Source organism: Aethalodelphis obliquidens, unplaced genomic scaffold (assembly GCF_003676395.1).
Source record: "Aethalodelphis obliquidens isolate GAN/ISIS:26980383/991018 unplaced genomic scaffold, ASM367639v1 scaffold8, whole genome shotgun sequence".
Classification (NCBI taxonomy): domain Eukaryota; kingdom Metazoa; phylum Chordata; class Mammalia; order Artiodactyla; family Delphinidae; genus Aethalodelphis; species Aethalodelphis obliquidens.
This window is the reverse complement of record NW_020837952.1, coordinates 2,490,989-2,513,769: the sequence shown is the minus strand read 5'-3', so window position 1 is coordinate 2,513,769 and position 22,781 is coordinate 2,490,989.

Below are 22,781 nucleotides of genomic sequence, written 5' to 3'. Positions count from 1 at the left end.
CCCTCAAAGAGGATTATATATTTTTTTACTTTGTGGCAATTATAGTCCAAACCAAGAGGCTTTTTTCCCTCTGGGTTTGGTTATTTCTACCATCCTTTGGATCTCAGTTTAAACAATCACTCTTTCTTTTTTTTTTTTCTCAACATTTTTTTTTTTTGGCCATGCCGCAGGGCATGTGGGATCCTAGTTCCCTGACCAGGGATGGAACACCCGCCTCCTGCATTAGAAGCACAGAGTCTTAACCACTGGATCAAAGCGAAGTTCCCAATCACTCTTTCCGAGCTGTCTTCTCTGACTCCTGTGTTCTCCCATAGCGTCTTATAATTAATACTATCTTAGCACTTACCATTCTGTATTGTAATTGCCTTATTACTTACCTCCCCTGATTTTAGACAATATGTTTTTTAAAATTTATTTATTTATTTATTTATTTTTGGCTTCGTTGGGTCTTTGTTGCTGCACACCAGTTGTGGCGAGCGGGGGCTACTCTTTGATGGGGTGTGCAGGCTTCTCATTGTGGTGGCTTCTCTGGCTTAGGAGCATGGGCTCTAGGTACGCAGGCTTCAGTAGTTGTGGCACACGGGCACACTAGTTGTGGCTCACGGGCTCTAGAGCGCAGACTCAGTAGTTGTGGCCCAAGGGCTTAGTTGCTCCATGGTATGTGGGATCTTCCTGGACCAGGGCTCGAACCCGTGACCCCTGCATTGGCAGACAGATTCTTAATCACTGTGCCACCAGGGAAGCCCCTAGACAATATGTTTTAAGGAGATTAACTGCCTGTTGTGTTCAACTGCCTCTATTTTTGCTCTGCCTGCTTTCCTTTCAAAAATATTTACTACTTCCTATGTGCCAGGTACTATAATGAGGCACTGAGATATAATATGTGGAAAGGGTTCAAGAGACCATGGATGCCAGGCAGAAGGAACACTATGTGCAAAAATCCAGGGCCGATAACATATTTCTTCTTTTACTTTATCTCATAAAAAAATTTTTTTTTAATTTAAAATATAGGAACTTCCCTGGTGGTCCAGTGGTTAAGATTCCGCCTTCCAATGCAGGGGACGTGGGTTCCATCCCTGGTCGGGGAACTAAGATCCCTCATGCCTTGGGGCAACTAAGCCCACATGCTCTGGAGCCCGCGTGCCACAACTAGAGAGAGGCCCGTGCACCACAACGAAGATCCTATGTGCCACAACTAAGACCCAAGGCAGTCAAACAAATAAATGATTTTTTAAATTAAAAATATATAAAAACAAAAACCTCCCTACTCTCCAGTACCCTTTCTTCCTGTTTCCAACAGAGATGACTAGAACTAAAATTTCTCTTCCTGCCTTGATGTGTCATGTGATGCTTGGAGCTATTGTCATCTTTGGCAACCCTGAGGTGATAACCACAGGACAAAAAGACAATACACCAAGAATTACAGAGGAGGAGGATAAATGAAACCCTATCTTTGATAACATTAAGTTGCTGGAACAACCCTGAGTACACCTGCCTCTGGCCTTTTTGTTAAGTGAGCAATAAATGACTTTTTCAGTTTCAACCATCCTTAGTCAGGGATTCTGTTACTTTTTTTTTAACATCTTTATTGGAGTATAATTGCTTTACAACGGTGTGTTAGTTTCTGCTGTATAACAAAGTGAATCAGCTATACATATACATATGTTCCCATATCTCCTCCCTCTTGCGTCTCCCTCCCTCCCACCCTCCCTATCCCACCCCTCTAGGTGGTCACAAAGCACGAGCTGATCTCCCTGTGCTATGCGGCTACTTCCCACTAGCTATTTTACATTTGGTAGTGTATATATGTCCATGCCGCTCTCTTACTTCGTCCCAGCTTACCCTTCCGACTCCCCGTGCCCTCAAGTCCATTCTCTACATCTGCGTCTCTATTCCTGTCCTGCCCCTAGGTTCTTCAGAACCTTTTTTTTTTTTTTTTAGATTCCATATATATGTGTTAGCATATGGTATTTGTTTTTCTCTTTCTGACTTACTTCACTCTGTATGACAGACTCTAGGTCCATCCACCTCACTACAAATAACTAAATTTTGTTTCTTTTTATGGCTGAGTAATATTCCACTGTATATATGTGCCACATCTTCTTTATCCATTCATCTGTCGGTGGACATTTAGATTGCTTCCATGTCCTGACTACTGCAAACAGAGCTGCAGTGAACATTGTGGTACATGACTCTTTTTGAATTATGGTTTTCTCAGGGTATATGCCCAGTAATGGGATTGCTGGGTTGCATGGTAGTTCTGATTTTAGTTTTTTAAGGAACCTCCATACTGTTCTGCGTAGTGGCTGTATCAGTTTACATTCCCACAAACAGTGCAAGAGGGTAGGGATTCTGTTACTTGCAGCACAAAATATTACTGACTTAATCAGTTTATACTTTTCCCCCTGAGGAAAGTTTTCCTAATCTTCCCTATTGCCCTTATGTGCCATTTCCCCAAACTCCCATAATATCCTAAGATTATTACTCTATCATTGTATTTACCACATGTATTATAATGATCTGTTTATGCATCTGTCTCTTTGTATCCCAGGAGATCTGACATTTTGACCCATTAGAGATACCCAAAAAAGTTCAATGTTGAATGAATGAATAAATCTATGTTTCTTTCCCCAAAGGGGTAATAATCAAAGTAGGGGGTGATAAAATACTGAGGAATTACAAAAGACAGCAACTCTCAAAAGAACAGTTTCCATTTTTAAAAAATATTTTCAAAAATATTTATTTATTTATTGGCTGCATGTACAGCTTGTGGGATTTTAGTTCCCTGACCAGGGATTGAACCTGGGTCCCAGCAGTGAAAGTGCTGAGTCCTAACCACTGGGAATTCCCAAAAGAACAGTTTCAACAGGACTCTCTTAGGGCAGAGGAAGTTTTGGAAACTGCAGGCTATCTGGTGCAATTTTTATTGAGGGAAGTACTATTACCTGTTAAGTAATAGTAATAACAATAACACTTCACAGTTGTGTGGTGCTTTTCACAAACAGTGAATCTAATATCAAATTTAAACCTCACAGCCATCCTGATGAGGTAAAGAGAGCAAGCATTTTAAAGACTAGGAAGCTGAAGCAGAACCAGAATTTCAAACAAGTTCTACATGCCACACTAAAGATACCTGAAATTTACCTTAAGCTAAATCGTTTAAATATTTCTCTCTCACTGAGATAAAGACCATCTGATGTGAAAATTCTTACTTACCATACAGTAGACAAAGGTTAGAGTCACTCAGAATGACTGGATTTTCTGTTTCTGTCATTCACCCTATGTCTCTGCCACTTTCTGTATGTCACACATAAGCAAACACGTACACGTGCCTTTCTGTCTTTCACTATTCAAATCTTTGTTTAAAAGATGGGTAGAGAAAGCTGGCATATAGTGTGATATGCCATTCATTCTTTTTTCAAAAAAATATTTATTTATTTGGCTGCACCAAGTCTTAGTTGCGGCAGGCGGGCTCCTTAGTTGCAGCTTGCCAACTCCTTTGTTGTGGCATGAGAACTCTTAGTTGTGGCATGCATGTGGGATCTAGTTCCCTGACCAGGTATTGAAGCCGGGCCCCCTGCATTGGGAGTGTGGAGTCTTAACCACTGTGCCACCAGGGAAGTCCCTAGTGTGCTATGTCATAATTCTTCATTTTCTCTAAGGGCTGGTCCTAGCAGGAGGCTTGCACGCTTGAAAATAAGGAAATGGTTCAGATGTTTGCCTTGGCGTATTAGAGCATTTTCCCTAAAGGGGGAAAAACTACTTAGGACATAAATCAGAAATTAGAAAGTTGTCTGGCAAATACAGAATCAGGGCAGAAGCAGCTGTTTATGTGATATCGATGGTTGTGACATAAGATTATGATGTGGATTCATCTCTACCATAAGAATGTACCTGACCAACAACATGGACAGTTATGCTGGCTACGCAGCATGCTGCTTTTCCAGAGACTCTTCTGTGACCCCATGCTTCTTGTTTCCATGCTGACCATCTGCCATTCCACTTAAAGTCTTTTTCCTAAAGTTTTTCTTTTTAAATAGGGAATTGCTTTTTTCCAAGTATAATTTGATATATTTTTACAAAAATATTTCAAAAATATATAAAGTATAAGAAAGTATAACAAAGAAAATTTAAAAATTACTTTGGACCCCTACCATTCAGGGATAATACTGCTGCTAACATTTTGGCATATAACTTTCGTTTGAAAGGAAAGTTGTATTATTTTATTAAGATATAAAACAATATTATATCTTCCTGGTGGTCCAGTGGTAAAGAATCCACCTTCCAATGCAGGGGATGCGGGTTTGATCCCTGGTCAGGGAACTAAGATCCCACATGCTGCAGGGCAACTAAGCCCGTGCGCCACAACTACTGAGCTCGAGTGCCTCAACCAGAGAGCCGGTGCACGAGCCACAGACTACATACCTCACTACAGAGAGAAAAAGGCCCACACGCCACAACTAGAGAGAAGCCTGCAAGCTGCAATGAAGAGCCCGTGTGCTGCAACGAAGACCCGAAACAGCCAAATAAATAAATAAATAATTTTTTTTAAGTATTTTTTTTACATACGGGGTTAGGAGCTGTTCGTAAATCACAATCTTTAGTTAGCAGCACATGGACTCTAAGGAAAATGAAGCAAAAGAGCAGACTAAGAAGAAAATATAAGTAACAATGGCATTTTTATTAGGTTCATTAAATGCAAGTGGTATCATACTTACCATCCATTAGAGTAATACCTATTATAGTCATCAAATTTGAATTTATAAAAATAAAAATCTGATGGACACCTACTATGAGCTAATCCTAAAAAACAAAAGCAAGACCTAGTTTAACCCAAACTTTGATATACGAATGACTGAAGAGAACTTTATTTCAGGTAATGATTTCTGTTTTGGTTTTGTTTGTTTTTATTTTTGTTTCTGTTTTCCAGGTAATTATTTCTAACCACACTATGGGATGGTTAAGATTTATGATTCCAACTAAATACTGATTATTAAACAGGGTTCACATTAAAAATTAAATTATAGCATGCCTCAAGAATGTTAAGTAGGGCTTCCCTGGTGGTTCTGTGGTTAAGAATCTGCCTGTCAGTTCAGGGGACACGGGTTCGAGTCCTGGTCCGGGAGGATCCCACATGCCACAGAGGAGCTAAGCCCGTGCACCACAACTACTGAGCCTGTGCTCTAGAGCCCATGAACCATAACTACTGAGCACACGTGCCACAACTACTGAAGCCTGCAGGCATAGAGCCCGTGCTCTGCAACAAGAGAAGCCACCGCAATGGGAGTCCTGCGCACTGCAGCAAAGAATAGCCCCCACTCGCCACAGCTACAGAAAAGCCCACATGCAGCAACAAAAGACCCAACGCAGCCAAAAATAAAATAAATAAAATTAAAAAAAAAAAGAATGTTAAGTAAACCAGCCCATCATTAACTAACTAATTGACTCCTAGAAGAATATTTACTGAGAGCCTATTACTGCCAGGTACTAGGCAGAGGCCAGGGATGTTAAGATAAATGAGACAGTTTCTATACTTTTATATTCAAATGGAAGCTACAGAGAAGTAAATCAACAATTCCAATATGGTGTGAATAAGTGGTAAGAGATGGTGAAAGTACTAAATGTTTTGGAATTACAAAGAAGTACTCAACCCACACAAAGATAAAGTGCCAGAGAAGTTTTCCTAAAGTTATGGACAATTAAGCAAAGATTTAATAACAAGAGGAAGATGGATGAAAAGGGGAGGAGGGCTGGCTGTGCTGGAGAGGGGGAATGGCAAAGGCTTGCAGGTCTTTTGAGGAAAATTGGTCAGCCTGGTTGGACCACTGTGTACAAACTAAAAGTGGCAAGATTAGAGAGGTAAGTAGGGTCAGAGAAACTATGAAGGTGTTTGTAATCCATATTAGGTTCCCTGGACTTTATCTAGAGTGCTACAGAATATTTTAAAGATATTTATTATCAATATTTCAGACAGCTAAAAGCACAGTAATATTCAAAAATCTGCAAATGCAACACTAAGCTTAAGAAATAAAACATGCGGGGACTTTCCCGGTAGTCCAATGGTTAAGGTTCTGAACTTCCATTGCAGGGGGTGCAGGTTCGATCCCTGGTTGAGGAACTAAGATCCCACATGCCGTGAGACGTGGCCTAAATAAATAAATTAATTAATTAAATTAAAAAGAAAAAGAAATAAAACATGCTCTTTAAAAAAGAAAGGAGGGGCTTCCCTGGTGGCGCAGTGGTTGAGAGTCCGCCTGCCGATGCAGGGGACACGGGTTTGTGCCCCGGTCCGGGAGGATCCCACATGCCGCCGAGCGGCTAGGCCCGTGAGGCCATGGCCGCTGAGCCTGTGCGTCCGGAACCTGTGCTCCACAGCAGGAGAGGCCACAACCGTGAGAGGCCCACGTACCGCAAAAAAAAAAAAGAGAAAAGAAAAAGAAAGGAAAGGACTTGCCTGGTGGTGCAGTGGTTGGGAGTCTGCCTGCCAATGCAGGGGACACAGGTTCGAGCCCTGGTCCAAGAGGATCCCACATGCCCTGGAGCAAGTAAGCCTGCGTGCCACAACTACTGAAGCCCGTGCACCTAGAGCCCGTGCTCCGCAACAAGAGAAGCCACTGCAGCGAGAAGCCCGCGCACTGCAATGCAGGGTAGCCCCCGTACGCCACACCTAGAGAAAGCCCGTGTGCAGCAACACAGACCCAACGCAGCCAAAAATAAATAACTTAAGTAAATTTTTTTAAAAAAGAAAGGAAAAACCCAAAAAGCAAAAATTAAAAATACATAATACAAACACACATAATGGTGAATTCCTCTGTGTACCCCTAACCAATGACATTTTTCTCCTTCTTGCTCCATGGAAACCACTATACTGAATTTGCTGTTAATATTTCTACACATTTGGCTTTATACTTAACTATATATGTAACTCTAAACAACATAAACACATGGTTGAGGGATGAGCAAGATGCCCACTTAAATCTGTTGATTTTCTCTATTGATTTCTGCTCTAATTTTTATTACTTCTTTTCTTCTGCTTATTTTGGATTTAGTTTACTCCTCTTTTTTTAGTTTCCCAAGGTGCAAGCTTAGACTATTGATTTAAGATTTTTTTCTTTCCTAACATGTGCATTCAATGCTATAAATTTCCTTCTAAGCACACCGCTTTTCCTGCATCCCACAAATTTTGATAAGTGTGTATTTTCATTTTCATTTAGTTCAAAATATTTAAAAATTTCTCTTGAGAGTTCTTCTTTGAAGAAAATTCACATTATCCAATGTTCCTGCATGCTATCTACTTTTTCATCAAAGTCCTTAGCATATTAATCACAGTTAATTATGATTATAATTATCATAATTACAACATCACTACCATATCTGACTCTGGTTCTGATGCGTGTTCAGCCTCTTCAAACTGTATTTTTTGCCTTTTAGTGTGCCCTGTAATTTTAAAATTAAAATCCAGACATGATATACTAGGTGAAAGAAACTCTGGTAAATAGGCCTTTAGTGGTGTGGTGAAGTATGGGAGAAGGGGAAACATTTTATAGTTCTACGATTAGGTCTCAGTCTTTTGGAGAACTTATGCCTCTGGACTATGAACTTTACCAGTGCTTCTCAGTACCCATGACTCCCACTCCACCTTAGATGGGACAGGATGGCTAGAGCTGACTGGAGTTGAGTATTTCCCTTCCTCCAAGTAGGTTAGGCCCTGATAAAACCCCAGCATGTTAGACTCTGGTAAAATAGATTCTCCTGAGGGCAGATTTGTTAAGAACAGAATGCTCTGCTGTATTTCAGAATGGTTACTTTCCCCCTTCCTCTGGGGTAAACATGAGGGGATTTTTCTCCAATCTTCACTGTCAGGACCTAGTAGAGTTTCTGAAGGTCCCTTTGACTAGGTCCCCTGGAGTTTTTAACTCTCAGACTTGTTTATACTGAGCCTCCAGCAATTCATCAATTACAGTTTAGGTTTTTTACCAGGCACTGGTTCCTGCAGAAGTTTCTGCTCATGAGTTTCTGTTCTAGTTAAGTTGTAATTCTCTATATCATCTGTCTGTCTCTCCAATTTTGGGGGCAATGGTTTGCCCTGTGACCTCACTTCTCCAAAGAATCAAAGAAGAGTCGTTGATTTTTCACTTTGCTCAACTTTTTACTTGCTGTTAAGATTGAGAAGAAACTTTTTGCATATACTTTTCAAAAAATTTCTGTGCACTTACTTTTGGTTGCAAAAATGGGCTCATTTCAGACATGTCTTTTAACCTACTTTGTTTCACTTAACAGTAAATCTTTGAAATTTTTCTATGTTAATATAGACTTATATCATCATCTTTATTGTTTGCATATTTCTTATAAAGATCTATCATAATTTATTGAACAGTTCTCCTACTGATAGAAATCTGGATCTTCTTCAACATTGCAAACAATGCTGCAGCAAATATCCTTGCACAAGTTTGTATATTTATATGATGATTTCACTTTGAAAATTCCATTCGAATAATTTTTTCCAATTACAAAAGTAATGAATGTTCATCATAAAACAATTTGGAAAATACAGACAAGTCCATGCCCAGAAATAACAACCATTGTCAATATTTAGGCTGTGTTCTAACTTTAGGGGTAAGAATACTGTCTAATAAGTATAAACTATTGCCAGGCCCTGCTCTTCCTGATTTTGGTCCTGGGAGACATTCTGCCTTGTGAAGGTGACTTTTATAAATATGGATTACATACTAATTTTACTAGTTTGACATTGTGAGCCCTGGTGGCACTCTTAATTTCCCTGTGAATCATCTGTTTTCCCACAAATGTGTTCAAGAGCAATTTGTAATAAGATTAATTTTCTTGTCTTGTTTCCAGGTTTAAGAAGATTCCCAAGTGACTGTAAAATTAAACACAAGCATGTGGAAAGTAAATTTCAATGTTTCAGTAAAATGCCTATTTTGCTTTCTTTCATGTATATACATTGCTTTGTCCAACCTATATTTTTATATTTTGCCTGTAGTTCTTCAGGTTAAACATCTTTATTTCCAGACTACTACCATAACCACTCAAGAAAGAATATCTTCTGCTCTAAATTACTTGAAACACAAAGCTTCAACAAACACTGAGGTAGGCTATCACAAAATGATCCCTGATATGATGGCAAAGTGGCACAGTCTACCTCCCCCACCCAACTCAAGCCCAAAGATGCCTCAGAAATAAGAAATGAATGGGCAAAAAAAAAAAAGAAAAGAAAATGAAACCAGCAGAAACCCCTGGAGGGTCAGAAGATGGTTATGGTTTGATAAAGAAGGGAAATAGTAGCCCTAGACAAAGGAGGGCCCAGCTTCCAACATGGAGATTTGGGGAGAAATTTTGAGTTGGGCTCTTTTCTATCCACTGCATGCCTAGAGTAGATCACTGCCTTCCCCATCATCCCTCTACATACCAGAAAGCAAGTTCATAGGGTTACACTACTGGGATATAAGGTAAAAAAACCAGCAACTGCTGGCTCAGCCAACAAACACCTAAGGGTTTCCTCCTACCTTTCCTCATAGGCTTTCTTTTCACCCAGGAGGCTAGACAAATACATTCTTAGAAAAGAACAAAGCCTAAGGGGACTTCCCTGGTGGTGCAGTGGTTAAGAATCCTCCTGCCAATGCAAGGGACACGGGTTCAATCCCTGGTCCGGGAAGATCCCACATGCCTCGGAGCAACTAAGCCCATGCGCCACAACTATTGAGCCTGTACTCTAGAGCCCGCGTGCCACAACTACTGAGCCCGTATGCCACAACTACTGAAGCCCGTGCGCCTAGAGCCCGTGCTCCGCAACAAGAGAAGACACCACAATGAGAAGCCCACGCACCGCAACGGAGAGTAGCCCCCACTCGCTGCAACTAGAGAAAGCCCTCGCACAGCAACAATGACCCAAAGCAGCCAAAAATAAATAAATAAATAAAAGAACAAAGCCTAGGGTACAGAGACCTTCACTAAGGGGCAAAGCCCTCTGATGAGAGCAATAGATATAAAGACATTCAAAGTTGGACCCTCCCACTCACCAGGAGTTGTACAAGCTAAAGGCGGGTCTTGACTCCTCCCACCCCTTTCTCCTTCCATTACTCACCAAGATAACTGATACTCGTAAAGGAAAATGACCGCACAGGGAAAAATAACTAGACAATTAGGAAGATAATAAATTGAATAACCTACTCTAGATGACAAGAATTAATAGAATACAGGCCAAATAAATGTTCCCAAAGAGGATATTGATACTGAAGCAGAAACAAACAATTATGAAGAACCAAGCAGGATTACTGAATATTCAATACACAATTGAAATAAACTCTCTAGATGATATAAACAGCAAAATGAACATAACCCAAGATCAGGTCAAGAAACTTTTCCAGAAGACATTGAGAATGAATAAGAGATGAAAAAATATACAAATTAATGAAGTTAGACATAGAAAAGACAGCATTTATATAATACGAGTCCCAGCAGGAGAGAAAAAGTTAATGGAGGGAAGATGATATATGAAAAAAACAAGTGAGAACCTCCAAAGAAAGACTGATATTGGAAGGCTATATGGGGAGTGGGGATAAAGAGGGCTGATATAGAAAACATGAATACTTAGTGATATTTTAATGAAATTTAAGAACTCCAAAGGCAAAGAGAAAATTCTAAGAAAAGCAGCTCACCCACAAAGAGAATGAATCAGAATGTCAGACTTCTTAGAAGCAACATTAGAGAAAGGAAAATAATAAATATTTTTATAATATTGAAAACAGAACTTTGAATCTAAGCTATATTCAGCTAAGCTATTGCTTAAATGTAAGGGTACAACAAATATATTCTCAGACCTTCAAGGTCTCAGCAGTATCATTAAGATCCTCTTTGAAAATACTCTTGAAGGAAGTGATCTATCAAATGAAACTTTTAGGAAGTGCTACAAAATATGATAGTAAAAATGAGAAAATAATTTTGTAAAGCTTGTTGGTGTCTAAAAGCATTGTAAATATACATACACTACACACACACACACACATACACACACACACACACCCCGCAGATATAACAAAGTGCAATATCCAGAGGCAGGCAAGAGTGTGTATGTTAAAGTATTTGTCCCACTATGGAGGAAGACACAGGTAGGTGTTGATAAGTTTCAAAAGTTGGGGAAGATAAATACAAGTAAGAGTCGTAACAAGTTAAAGATAACCAGTGGAAGAACAAATATAAAATGCATACTTTTCAAACCCATAGAAAAAACTAATATAAGTAAATAAGCAAGAAAAAAATGAAAGAAAATTTAATCTAAGAAGAAATAAAATGTTCAACATAAAAGGAATTTAATAAATTAGTTAAATTTACCAAGAAAAGGTAGAATTCTCAGATTTAATTTAAAAACAAGATCTAGCAATATAATGTCTACAAGAGACACACTTAAAAGAAGGACAGAACAAAAAGAATCTAAAAAAGAGTGGATGTATGTATATGTATAACTGATTCACTTTACTGTACAGCAGAAACTATCCCAACATTGTAAATTGACTATACTCCAATAAAAATTTTTAAAAAGGACAGGACAAAGTTAAAACAAAGAGAAAAAGACAAATATGAACCCCCCCCCAAAAGCCAAGCAGACATCTAATAACAGGCAAAAATAGAATTCAAGGCAAGAAGCATCATTAGGGGCAAAGGGAGACAGTAGATCAAAAATGTGTAATATAGAAATAATATCATACATCTATATTGTTAATATAGATGCTTATAACAATATATCCTCAAAATACGCAAAGTAATAACTGATCCCTTGCTCTCCCCTGATAATACTGCCTCACTTGCAGCCCTCTCAAAGGATGTCTATTTTAACTTTCACATCCCCCTTATCACTTGGCCTGGAAATGAGGTAGGGATCTTCCTCATTCCTCAATGCTACTTCCAGATCATTCTCCCCTACTCTCTAATAAGACTCAGCTTTAAATCTCCTGTCATGAGACTATATACCACCCATTGCTCTCTCTGTTGCAGTCATTTACCTCCTCCTTGCTCACTGTCACTTTTATCCAGTCCATCTGTCATAATCCCTGGTAATTTCAATATTCACATAGCTCTTTCCAACACCTGGCCTCACAATGCTTTGATCTGTTCTCCTTCAGAGATTTAATCCTCTACCCATTAGTCATATCCTTGACCTTGTCAAGGATATGACTAATGGAAAAAAAAAAGGAAAACTGCAACCCTTCCATAGTCTTGGTTTCAAATAATTCATTCTCCAAACATCACCTCTTTATAGCTCTCTCCTTCTAGTACCCCAACTCCACAATCCTTTTGAACTCCACAGAGACCTTTCCTTCATTAATTCTACCACCTTCTTACTGTCTCTCACCCCTTCATGTCCTCATTTCCTTTGTAACCCAGCTAGAATCCCATAGTTATAATTATAATCAGTTTCTGGTATATGCTCTCAACTCGAACTCATTTGTTTTTCTCTTGCTCTGAAATACTCCTTGGCTGACCACAGCCCAGCTTAAATCCAGTTTTCACTGCCTACTCCATAGCTGCACCCTGGAAGCTGAATGTAGCTTCAGGAAAACATTCAAACTTGCTGACTGGTCTTACTTTATATAATCATTAACCTCAAGTGGCCTGTAATGCTGCCTGGCAAATATACTATGTTTCCCTAATCCATTCGCTCTGACTTTCCTGGACAAAATTCTGTATTTTCTCCTGTCTCTTCAGATCTCTGCAGCCTCTCTTCCATCTTCTTTCTTGGCCGATGACCTAGCTCCCTACTGCACTGAGAAAATGGAAGCAATCATTATTAATTCCACATTATTAACCACACCTCCCTAATTATCTGAATTTGCCCTTATATATTCTACTTTCTCTCTTGTTACCTGTGGATGAACTATATGACTCCTATTTAATGCCAGCCTCTCTACTTGCACACTAGATCTCTTCTGTTCAAGGACATTGGTTCAGTAATTCTCCCATTTCTCTCAGTACAGAATTTTGCTTCTCTAACATGATGTTATTTTTCTTAACTTTTAACTTAAAAACAAACAAACAACTCTCTTAGATCCACCTCCTCTGCCAGTTACTGCCCCATTTCTCTCCTTCCTTTAGCAGCAAAACTCCTTTTAAAAACTGTGTAGGGTCTTCCCTGGTGGCGCAGTGGTTAAGAATCCGCCTGTCAATGCAGGGGACACAGGTTCGAGTCCTGGTCCAGAAGATCCCACATGCTGCGGAGCAACTAAGCCTGTGCACCACAACTACTGAGCCTGCGCTCTAGAGCACACAAGACACAACTACTGAGCCCATGTGCCACAACTACTGAAGCCCGTGTGCCTAGAGCCCATACTCCGCAACAAGAGAAGCCACTGCAATGAGAAGCCCGCACACCGCAATGAAGAGTAGCCCCCGCTCACCGCAACTAGAGACAGCCCGCGTGCAGCAATGAAGACCCAATGCAGCCAAACTAACTAACTAAATTAATAAATAAATAAACCTGTGTAAACTCACTGTCTCAAATTACTCTCCTCTCTTGAACCCACTCTAATCAGGTCTTTGCCCCAACTCCATTATCAAACTTGCTCCTAGGGAGGTCACCAACAACCTCCAGATTGTTAAATCCAAAGGTCAATTTGCAGTCCTCCTCTTATTTGGCCTGTTAGAAACATTTGAAATTGCTAATCACTCTCTTCCTTTGAAATAATTTTTTCACGTGGTTCCAGGACATGATGCTCTCCTCGTTTGGCTCCTATCTTTCTGGCCACTTCTAACTTTTTGCTGGTTCCTCTTCATCTCCCTGACCTCAGAATGTTGGAGTGGTTCAGAGTTTACTCCTTGGACCTCTTTTCTTGTTTACACTTCCTTGATAGTCTCACTCAGTCTTATGGCTTTAAATACCATATATATGCTGATGACTCCAAATTTGTATCTCAGCTTTTATTTTGCTTCCGAACTTTTCCCCTGAATTTTAGCCGCTCCTTTAACCCCCTCCTGTCTGGGTGAAGAACAGACGCCAGAGGGCGACCTACATGCAGAGGCGGGGCCAAATCCAAAGTTGAACCCCAGGAGCTGTACGAACAAAGAAGTGAAAGGGAAATTTCTCCGTGCAGCCTCAGGAGCAGTGAATTAAATCTGCAGAATCAACCTGATGTACCCTGCATCTGTGGAATACCTGAATAGACAACGAATCGTCCCAAAATTGAAGCGGTGGAATTTGGGAGCAACCGTAGATTTGGGGTTTGCTGTATGCGACAGACTAGTTATTGATTTTTATGTTTATCATAGTATAGTTTTTATCACTTGTTATCACTGGTGGATTTGTTTATTGGTTTGGTTGCTCTCTTCTTTTTTTTTACTTAAAAAATTTTGTATTTTAATAATTTTAAAATTTTATTTTATAACTATTTATTCATTTTCTCCCTTCTCTTCTGAGCTGTGTGGCTGACAGGGTCTTGCTGCTCCAGCCAGGTGTCAGGCCTGAGCCTCTGAGGTGGGAGAGCCGATTTCAGGACACTGGACCACCAGAGACACCACAGCCCCACATAATATCAAGTGGCAAGAGCTCTTCCAGAGATCTCTGTCTCAACACTAAGACCCAGCTCCACTCAATGACCAGCAAGTTCCAGTGCTGGACACCCCATGCCAAACAACTAGCAAGACAGGAACACAACCCCACACACTATCAGAGAGGCTGCCTAAAATCATAATAAGTTCACAGACACCCCAAAACACACCACAAGATGTGGTTCTGCCCACCAGAAAGACAAGATCCAGCCTCATCCCCCAGAACACAGGCACCAGTCCCCTCCACCAGGAAGCCTACACAACCCACTGAACCAACCTTACCCACTGGATGCAGACACCAAAAAAAAGAGAACTATGAACCTGCAGCCTGCAAAAAGGAGACCCCAAACACAGTAAGTTAAGCAAAATGAGAAGACAGAGAAATACGCAGCAGATGAAGGAGCAAAGTAAACACCCACCAGACCAAACAAATGAAGAGGAAATAGGCAGTCTACCTGAAAAAGAATTCAGAGTAATGATAGTAAAGATTATTCAAAATCTTGGAAACAGAATGGAGAAAATACAAGAAACGTTTAACAAGGACCTAGAAGAACTAAAGAGCAAACAAACAATGATGAACAACACAATAAATGGAATTAAAATTTCTCTAGAAGGATATCAATAGCAGAATAACTGAGGCAGAAGAACGGATAAGTGACCTGGAAGATAAAATAGTGGAAATAACTACTGCAGAGCAGAATAAAGAAAAAAGAATGAAAAGAATTGACGACAGTCTCAGAGACCGCTGGGACAATATTAAATGAACCAACATTCGACTTATAGGGATGCCAGAAGAAGAAGAGAAAAAGAAAGGGACTGAGAAAATATTTGAAGAGATTATAGTTGAAAACTTCCCTATAATGGGAAAGGCAATAGTCAATCAAGTCCAGGAAGCACAGAGAGTCCATACAGGATAAATCCAAGGAGAAACATACCAAGACACATATTAATCAAACTATCAAAAATTAAATGCAAAAATTAAATGCAAAGAAAAAATATTAAAAGCAGCAAGGGAAAAGCAACAAATAACATACAAGGGAATCCCCATAAAGTTAACAGCTGATCTTTCAGCAGAGATTCTGCAAGCCAGAAGGGAGTGGCAGGACATATTTAAAATGATGAGGGGGAAAAACCTACAACCAAGATTACTCTACCCAGCAAGGATCTCATTCAGATTTGGCGGAGAAATTAAAACACTTACAGACAAGCAAAAGCTAACAGAATTCAGCACCACCAAACCAGCTTTACAACAAATGCTAAAGGAACTTCTCTAGGCAGGAAACACAAGAGAAAGAAAAGACCTACAAAAACAAACCCAAAACAATTAAGAAAATGAGAAAATGGTAATAGGAACATACATATCAATAATTACCTTAAGTGTAAATGGATTATATGCTCCAACCAAAAGACATAGACTGGATGAATGGATACAAAAACAAGACGCATACATATGCTGTCTACAAGAGACCACTTCAGATCTAGGGACACATACAGACTGAAAGTGAGGGGATGGAAAAAGATATTCCATGCAAATGGAAATCAAAAGAAAGCTGGAGTAGCAATTCTCATATCACACAAAATAGACTTTAAAATAAAGAATGTTACAAGAGACAAGGAAGGACACTACATAATGATCAAGGGATCAATACAAGAAGAAGATATAACAATTGTAAATATTTATGCACCCAACCTAGGAGCACATCAATACATAAGGCAAATGCTAACAGCCATAAAAGGGGAAATTGACAGTAACACAATCATAGTAGGGGACTTTAACACCCCACTTTCACCAATGGACAGATCATCCAAAATGAAAATAAATAAGGAAACACAAGCTTTAAATGATACATTAAACAAGATGGACTTAACTGATATTTATAGGACATTCCATCCAAAAACAACAGAATACACTTTCTTCTCAAGTGCTGATGGAACATTCTCCAGGATAGATCATATCTTGGGTCACAAATCAAGCCTTGGTAAATTTAGGAAAATGGAAATCATATCCAGTATCTTTTCTGACCACAACACTATGAGACTAGATATCAATTACAGGAAAAAACTGTAAAAAATAAAAACACATGGAGGCTAAACAATACACCACTAAATAACCAAGAGATCACTGAAGAAATCAAAGAGGAAATCAAAAAATACTTAGAAACAAATGACAATGAAAGCACAACGATCCAAAACTTATGGGATTGCAGCAAAAGCAGTTCTAAGAGGGAAGTTTACAGCAATACAATCCTACTTCAAAAAACAAGAAAAATCTCAAATAAACAACCTAACCTTACACCTAAAGCAATTAGAGAAAGAAGAACAAAAAATCCCCAAAGTTAGCAGAAGGAAAAAAATCATAAAAAACAGATCAGAAATAAATGAAAAAGAAATGAAGGACACAATAGCCAAGATCAATAAAACTAAAAGCTTGTTCTTTGAGAAGATAAACAAAATTGATAAACCATTAACCAGACTCACCAAGAAAAAAGGGAAAGACTCAAATCAACAGAATTACAAATGAAAAAGGAGAAGTAACAATTGACACTGCAGAAATACGAAGGATCACGAGAGAGTTCTACAAGCAACTATATGCCGATAAAATGGACAACCTGGAAGAAACAGACAAATTCTTAGAAAAGCACAGCCTTCCAAGACTGAACCAGAAAGAAATAGAAAATATAAACAGAACGATCACAAGCACTGAAATTGAAACTGTGATTAAAAATCTTCCAACAAACAAAAGCCCAGGACCAGATGGCTTCACAGGTGAATTCTATCAAAATTTAGAGAAGAGCTAAACCTATCCTTCTCAAACTCTTCCAAAATAGAGCAGAGAGAGGAACACTCCCAAACTCATTCTATGAGGCCACCACCACCCTGATACCAAAACCAAACAAAGATGTCACAGAAAAAGAAAACTACAGGTCAACATCACTGATGAACAAAGATGCAAAAATCCTCAACAAAATACTAGCAAACAGAATCCAACAGCACCTTAAAAGGATCATACACCATGATCAAGTGGGATTTATCCCAGGAATGCAAGAATTCTTCAAAATATGCAAAGCAAGGGCTTCCCTGGTGGCGCAGTGGTTGAGAGTCTGCCTGCCGATGCAGGGGACATGGGTTCGTGCCCCAGTCCGGGAAGATCTCACACGCCACCGAGCGGCTGGCCCCGTGAGCCATGGCCACTGAGTCTGCACGTCCAGAGCCTGTGCTCCGCAACAGGAGAGGCCACAACAGTGAGAGGCCCACGTACCGCAAAAAAAAAAAAAAAAAAAATATATATATATATATATATATATATGCAAATCAGTCAATGTGGTACACCATAATAACAAACTGAAGGATAAAAACCATATGATAATCTCCAGAGATGCAGAAAAAGCTTTTGACAAAATTCAACACCGATTTATGACAAAAACTCTCCAGAAAGTAGGCATAGAGGGAACTTACCTCAACATAATAAAGGCCATATATGACAAACCTACAGCCAACATTGTTCTCAATGGTGAAAAACTGAAAGCATTTCCACTAAGATCAGGAAAAGGACAAGGTTGCCCATTTTCACTACTATTATTCAACATAGTTTTGGAACTTTTAGCCACAGCAATCAGAGAAGAAAAAGAAATAAAAGGAATCCAAATCAGAAAAGAAGAAGTAGAACTATCACTGTTTGCAGATGACATGATACTATACATACAGAATCCTAAAGATGCTACCAGAAAACTACTAGAGCTAATCAATGAATTTGGTAAAGTAGCAGGATACAAAATTAATGCACAGAAATTTCTTGCATTCCTATACACTAACGACGAAAAATCGGAAAGAGAAATTAAGGAAACACTCCCATTTACCACTGCAACAAAAAGAATAAAATACCTACGAATAAGCTACCTAAGGAGACAAAAGACCCGTATGCAGAAAACTATAAGACACTGATGAAAGAAATTAAAGATGATACAAACAGATGGAGAGATATACCATGTTCTTGGACTGCAAGAATCAACACTGTGAAAATGAGTATATTACCCACAGCAATCTACAGATTTAATGCAATCCCTATCAAACTACCACTGGCATTTTTCACAGAACTAGAACAAAAAATTTCACAATTTGTATGGAAACACAAAAGACCCCGAATAGCCAAAGCAATCTTGAGAAAGAAAAATGGAACTGGAAGAATCAGGCTCCCAGACTTCAGACTATACTACAAACCTACAGTAATCAAGACAGTATGGTACTGGCACAAAAACAGAAATATAGATCAATGAAACAGGATAGAAAGCCCAGAGATAAACCCACGCACATATGGTCACCTTAGTTTTGATAAAGGAGGCAAGAATATACAGTGGAGAAAAGACATTCTCTTCAATAAGTGGTGCTGGGAAAACTGGACAGCTACATGTAAAAGAATGAAATTAGAACACTCCCTAACACCATACACAAAGATAAACTCAAAACGGATTAAAGACCTCAATGTAAGGCCAGACACTATAAAACTCTTAGAGGAAAACATAGGCAGAACACTCTGTGACATAAATCACAGCAAGATCCTTTTCGACCCACCTCCTAGAGAAATGGAAATAAAAACAAAAATAAACAAATGGGACCTAATGAAACTTAAAAGCTTTTGCACAGTAAAGGAAACCATAAACAAGATGAAAAGACAACCCTCAGAATGGGAAAAAATATTTCCAAACAAAGCAACTGACAAAGGATTAATTTCCAAAATATACAAGCAGCTCATGCAGCTCAATATCAAAGAAACAAACAACCCAATCCAAAAATGGGCAAAAGACCTAAATAGACATTTCTCCAAAGAAGATATACAGATTGCTAACAAACACATGAAAGGATGCTCAACATCACTAATTATTAGAGAAATGGAAATCAAAACTACAATGAGGTATCACCTCACACCAGTCAGAATGGCCATCATCAAAAAATCTACAAACAATAAATGCTGGAGTGGGTGTGGAGAAAAGGGAACCCTCTTGCACTGTAGGTGGGAATGTAAACTGATACAGCCACTATGGAGAACAGTACGGAGGTTCCTTAAAAAACTAAAAATAGAACTACCACATGACCCAACAATCCCACTACTGGGCATATACCCTGAGAAAACCATAATTCATAAAGAGTATGTACCACAATGTTCATTGCAGCACTATTTACAATAGCCAGGACATGGTAGCAACCTAAGTGTCCATCGACAGATGAATGGATAAAGAAGATGTAGCACATATATACAATGGAATATTACTCAGCCATAAAAAGAAATGAAATTGAGTTATTCGTAGTGAGGTAGATGGACCTAGAGTCTGTCATACGAGTGAAGTTAAGTCAGAAAGAGAAAAACAAATACTGTATGCTAACACATATATATGGAATCTAAAAAAAAAAAAAAAAAAAGAATGGTTCTGAAGAACCTAGGGGCAGGATAGGAATAAAGAGGCAGACGTAGAGAATGGTCTTGAGGACACAGGGAGGGGGAAGGGTAAGCTGGGACGAAGTGAGAGAGTGGCATTGACATATACACACTACCAAATGTAAAACAGATAGCTAGTGGGAAGCAGCCGCATAGCACAGGGAGATCAGCTCAGTGCTTTGCAAACACCTAGAGGGTTGGGATAGGGAGGGTGGGAAGAAGACGCAAGAGGGAGGGGATATGGGGATATATGTATACATATAGCCGCTTCACTTTGTTATAAAGCAGAAACTAACCCCACATTGTAAAGCAGTTATACTCCGATAAAGATATTAAAGAAAAAAAGAGAGAATGAGCCAGATAACAGATGGCAAGAGGAAAAGAAGACTGAATAATTCTGTGACAGGCAATAAGCAAGATCAGAAAATAACAGATGCCACAAAGAGATCAAGAAGTTCAGTGATGTATAGGGCTATCTGATATATACTGTGAGGCTATTCTTGTGCTGTGGGTAAAATTTCCTTTGAAAGATATAAAAAATGATATCAGAAAATTGTTCATTTTTTCCACAATATTAACAACAATTTCGCCTATTTTTGAAAAATGATTGTAGGATATAAACTGTCTGCTAAGACTAAAATAAAAATTACAGCGCTTCCCTGGTGGCACAGTGGTTGAGAATCTGCCTGCTAACGCAGGGGACACGGGTTCGAGCCCTGGTCTGGGAAGATCCCACATGCCGCGGAGCAACTAGGCCCGTGCGCCACAGCTACTGAGCCTGCACGCGTCTGGAGCCCGTGCTCCGCAACAAGAGAGGCCGCGACAGTGAGAGGCCTGTGCACCGCGATGAAGAGTGGCCCTCGCTCGCCGCAACTAGAGAAAGCCCTCGCACAGAAACGAAGACCCAACACAGCCAAAAATTAATTAATTAATTAATTAACAATAAAAAGTAAAAATGAGTTGATTTTAAAAAAAAATTACAATATAGCAATACCATACTCTATGAATATACTTAGGGAATTTTTTGTTTGCTTATTTGTTATTTGTTGTTTTTTAAAATTAAGATGAGCTATCAAAGAGTGAAAGATGTAAAATTACTCCTAAATAAGTCTGCTTAGAAAATAACATCAACAACTGTTTGTATGACTCAAAATTATGTTAGTGAATATTTCCTGGGAAAGAATTAATGGAGATATAGGAATTACTGTTTTGTTTTCTTTTGCTTTGCTTTAAGTAAGCATAATATAATTCAGTATCCCATTTTATATCAAGTAATAATTGACAAAGATTATCAAAATAAATAAATAAAGTGAAACAAATTGGAGAAGTAATCATATATAAAAAAAAATTCCCACAACTGATACTAAATACAGAAAGAAAGAAAGAAAAATCCTACAATCTCCAGTTTACATGCAGGTTGGGAAAAATACAGTAGGGACCATCTGGAATCTCCACAAGTGTATCTGTGGTCACAGAATCTGTTTGAAAGAGTAAGGGAACATGGAGGGTCTTAGTGTTGGTAGAACCCAGTTACATCAACGATTCATGTCCAGGAGGAAATCACCCAAACCTTAGTGGGAATAGCTGAGATGTGGTCTGAAAATTGGCAGAGCAGCACCGGCAAGAGAAGTCAAAACACAGGGCTCGAAAAATTCATAGGAACAAAGGTGGCAGTCTTGAGAAGTGCTGCTTTAAGGATAAAGAGGCACTTTGGAAAGAAAGTCATGCTCTTCGGAGACAGCAGCCCGTGGTAATTGGAAGAAAGAAAAATAGTTAGTGGTAATAAGTAGTGCACTTTAAAAAAGAATAGGAGAGTCAGAAGTCTGATTACAAAAACAAAATAAAACGAAAAAACACCAACACCCCCCCCACGCCCCGCACACATTATAATTAAGAAAACTGCTCTTCACTATAGCAACAGAAGAGGGAGCACTTGAGCTGAAAAACCAGGAAAGGCACTCAAACCCCTCTCCATTCTCTCCAAAAGATCCATCCGTAAAAGCTGACCCAGAAAAATCCAACATATTCAAACATGAATAACAGTAACCAAAAAAAAATCAGTATCCAGACAAAACTACTGTAAGAAAAAAACAAAAAACAGAAACAAGTCACAAGTTTTGACAGATGAAAGTATACCAGAAAAAAATGCTGTCCCAAAACGAAACCAAGACTAAACTACAAGACACAAGTGTAGCGGATCCTGTGGTGTGCTCCCCAGATACCCACTTTAGGACTGACACCATAATACCCCAAGTTGCTGGAATGTTAGAAGCTGAATCCTTCTCTGAGTACTTCCTTTAGCCAAAGAAAACTCCCTCACCCAAGGTCTAACCCTCTCCCCAGGGTCCACCTGTCTCCAATGACAAGATGAACAGGCCCTTGCCTCAAGGAGGAACATGCTGAAGGGCCATTCCAACTTCAAAGCTCTTCATGATATGGGCTAAGACCTTTGTTGTGACTGGTCATGGTCAGTGATGTGCTGGAGCTGGCTCTTACTGGCTTGTGAGAGCCAATTAACATTTTAAGGAATTTTGCAAGCAGGTTGTTAACCATAGCCATTACTAAAACAAATTATATAAAACAAAATTAAATAAATTATATTCAAAACCAAGGTAATGAATACTCATTACTTCCTAATTATTTTACTACATTTACTATTATCTATGCTCCTGTTATATCTATTGTATCTGTATGGGTGCTACTATGCAGATCCATGTTCAGTGACTCATGTTGGTAGCTTAAAATTGGCCATGATGGAAGTATTTACATGCTGGAAATGCTGCAAATCAGGGCT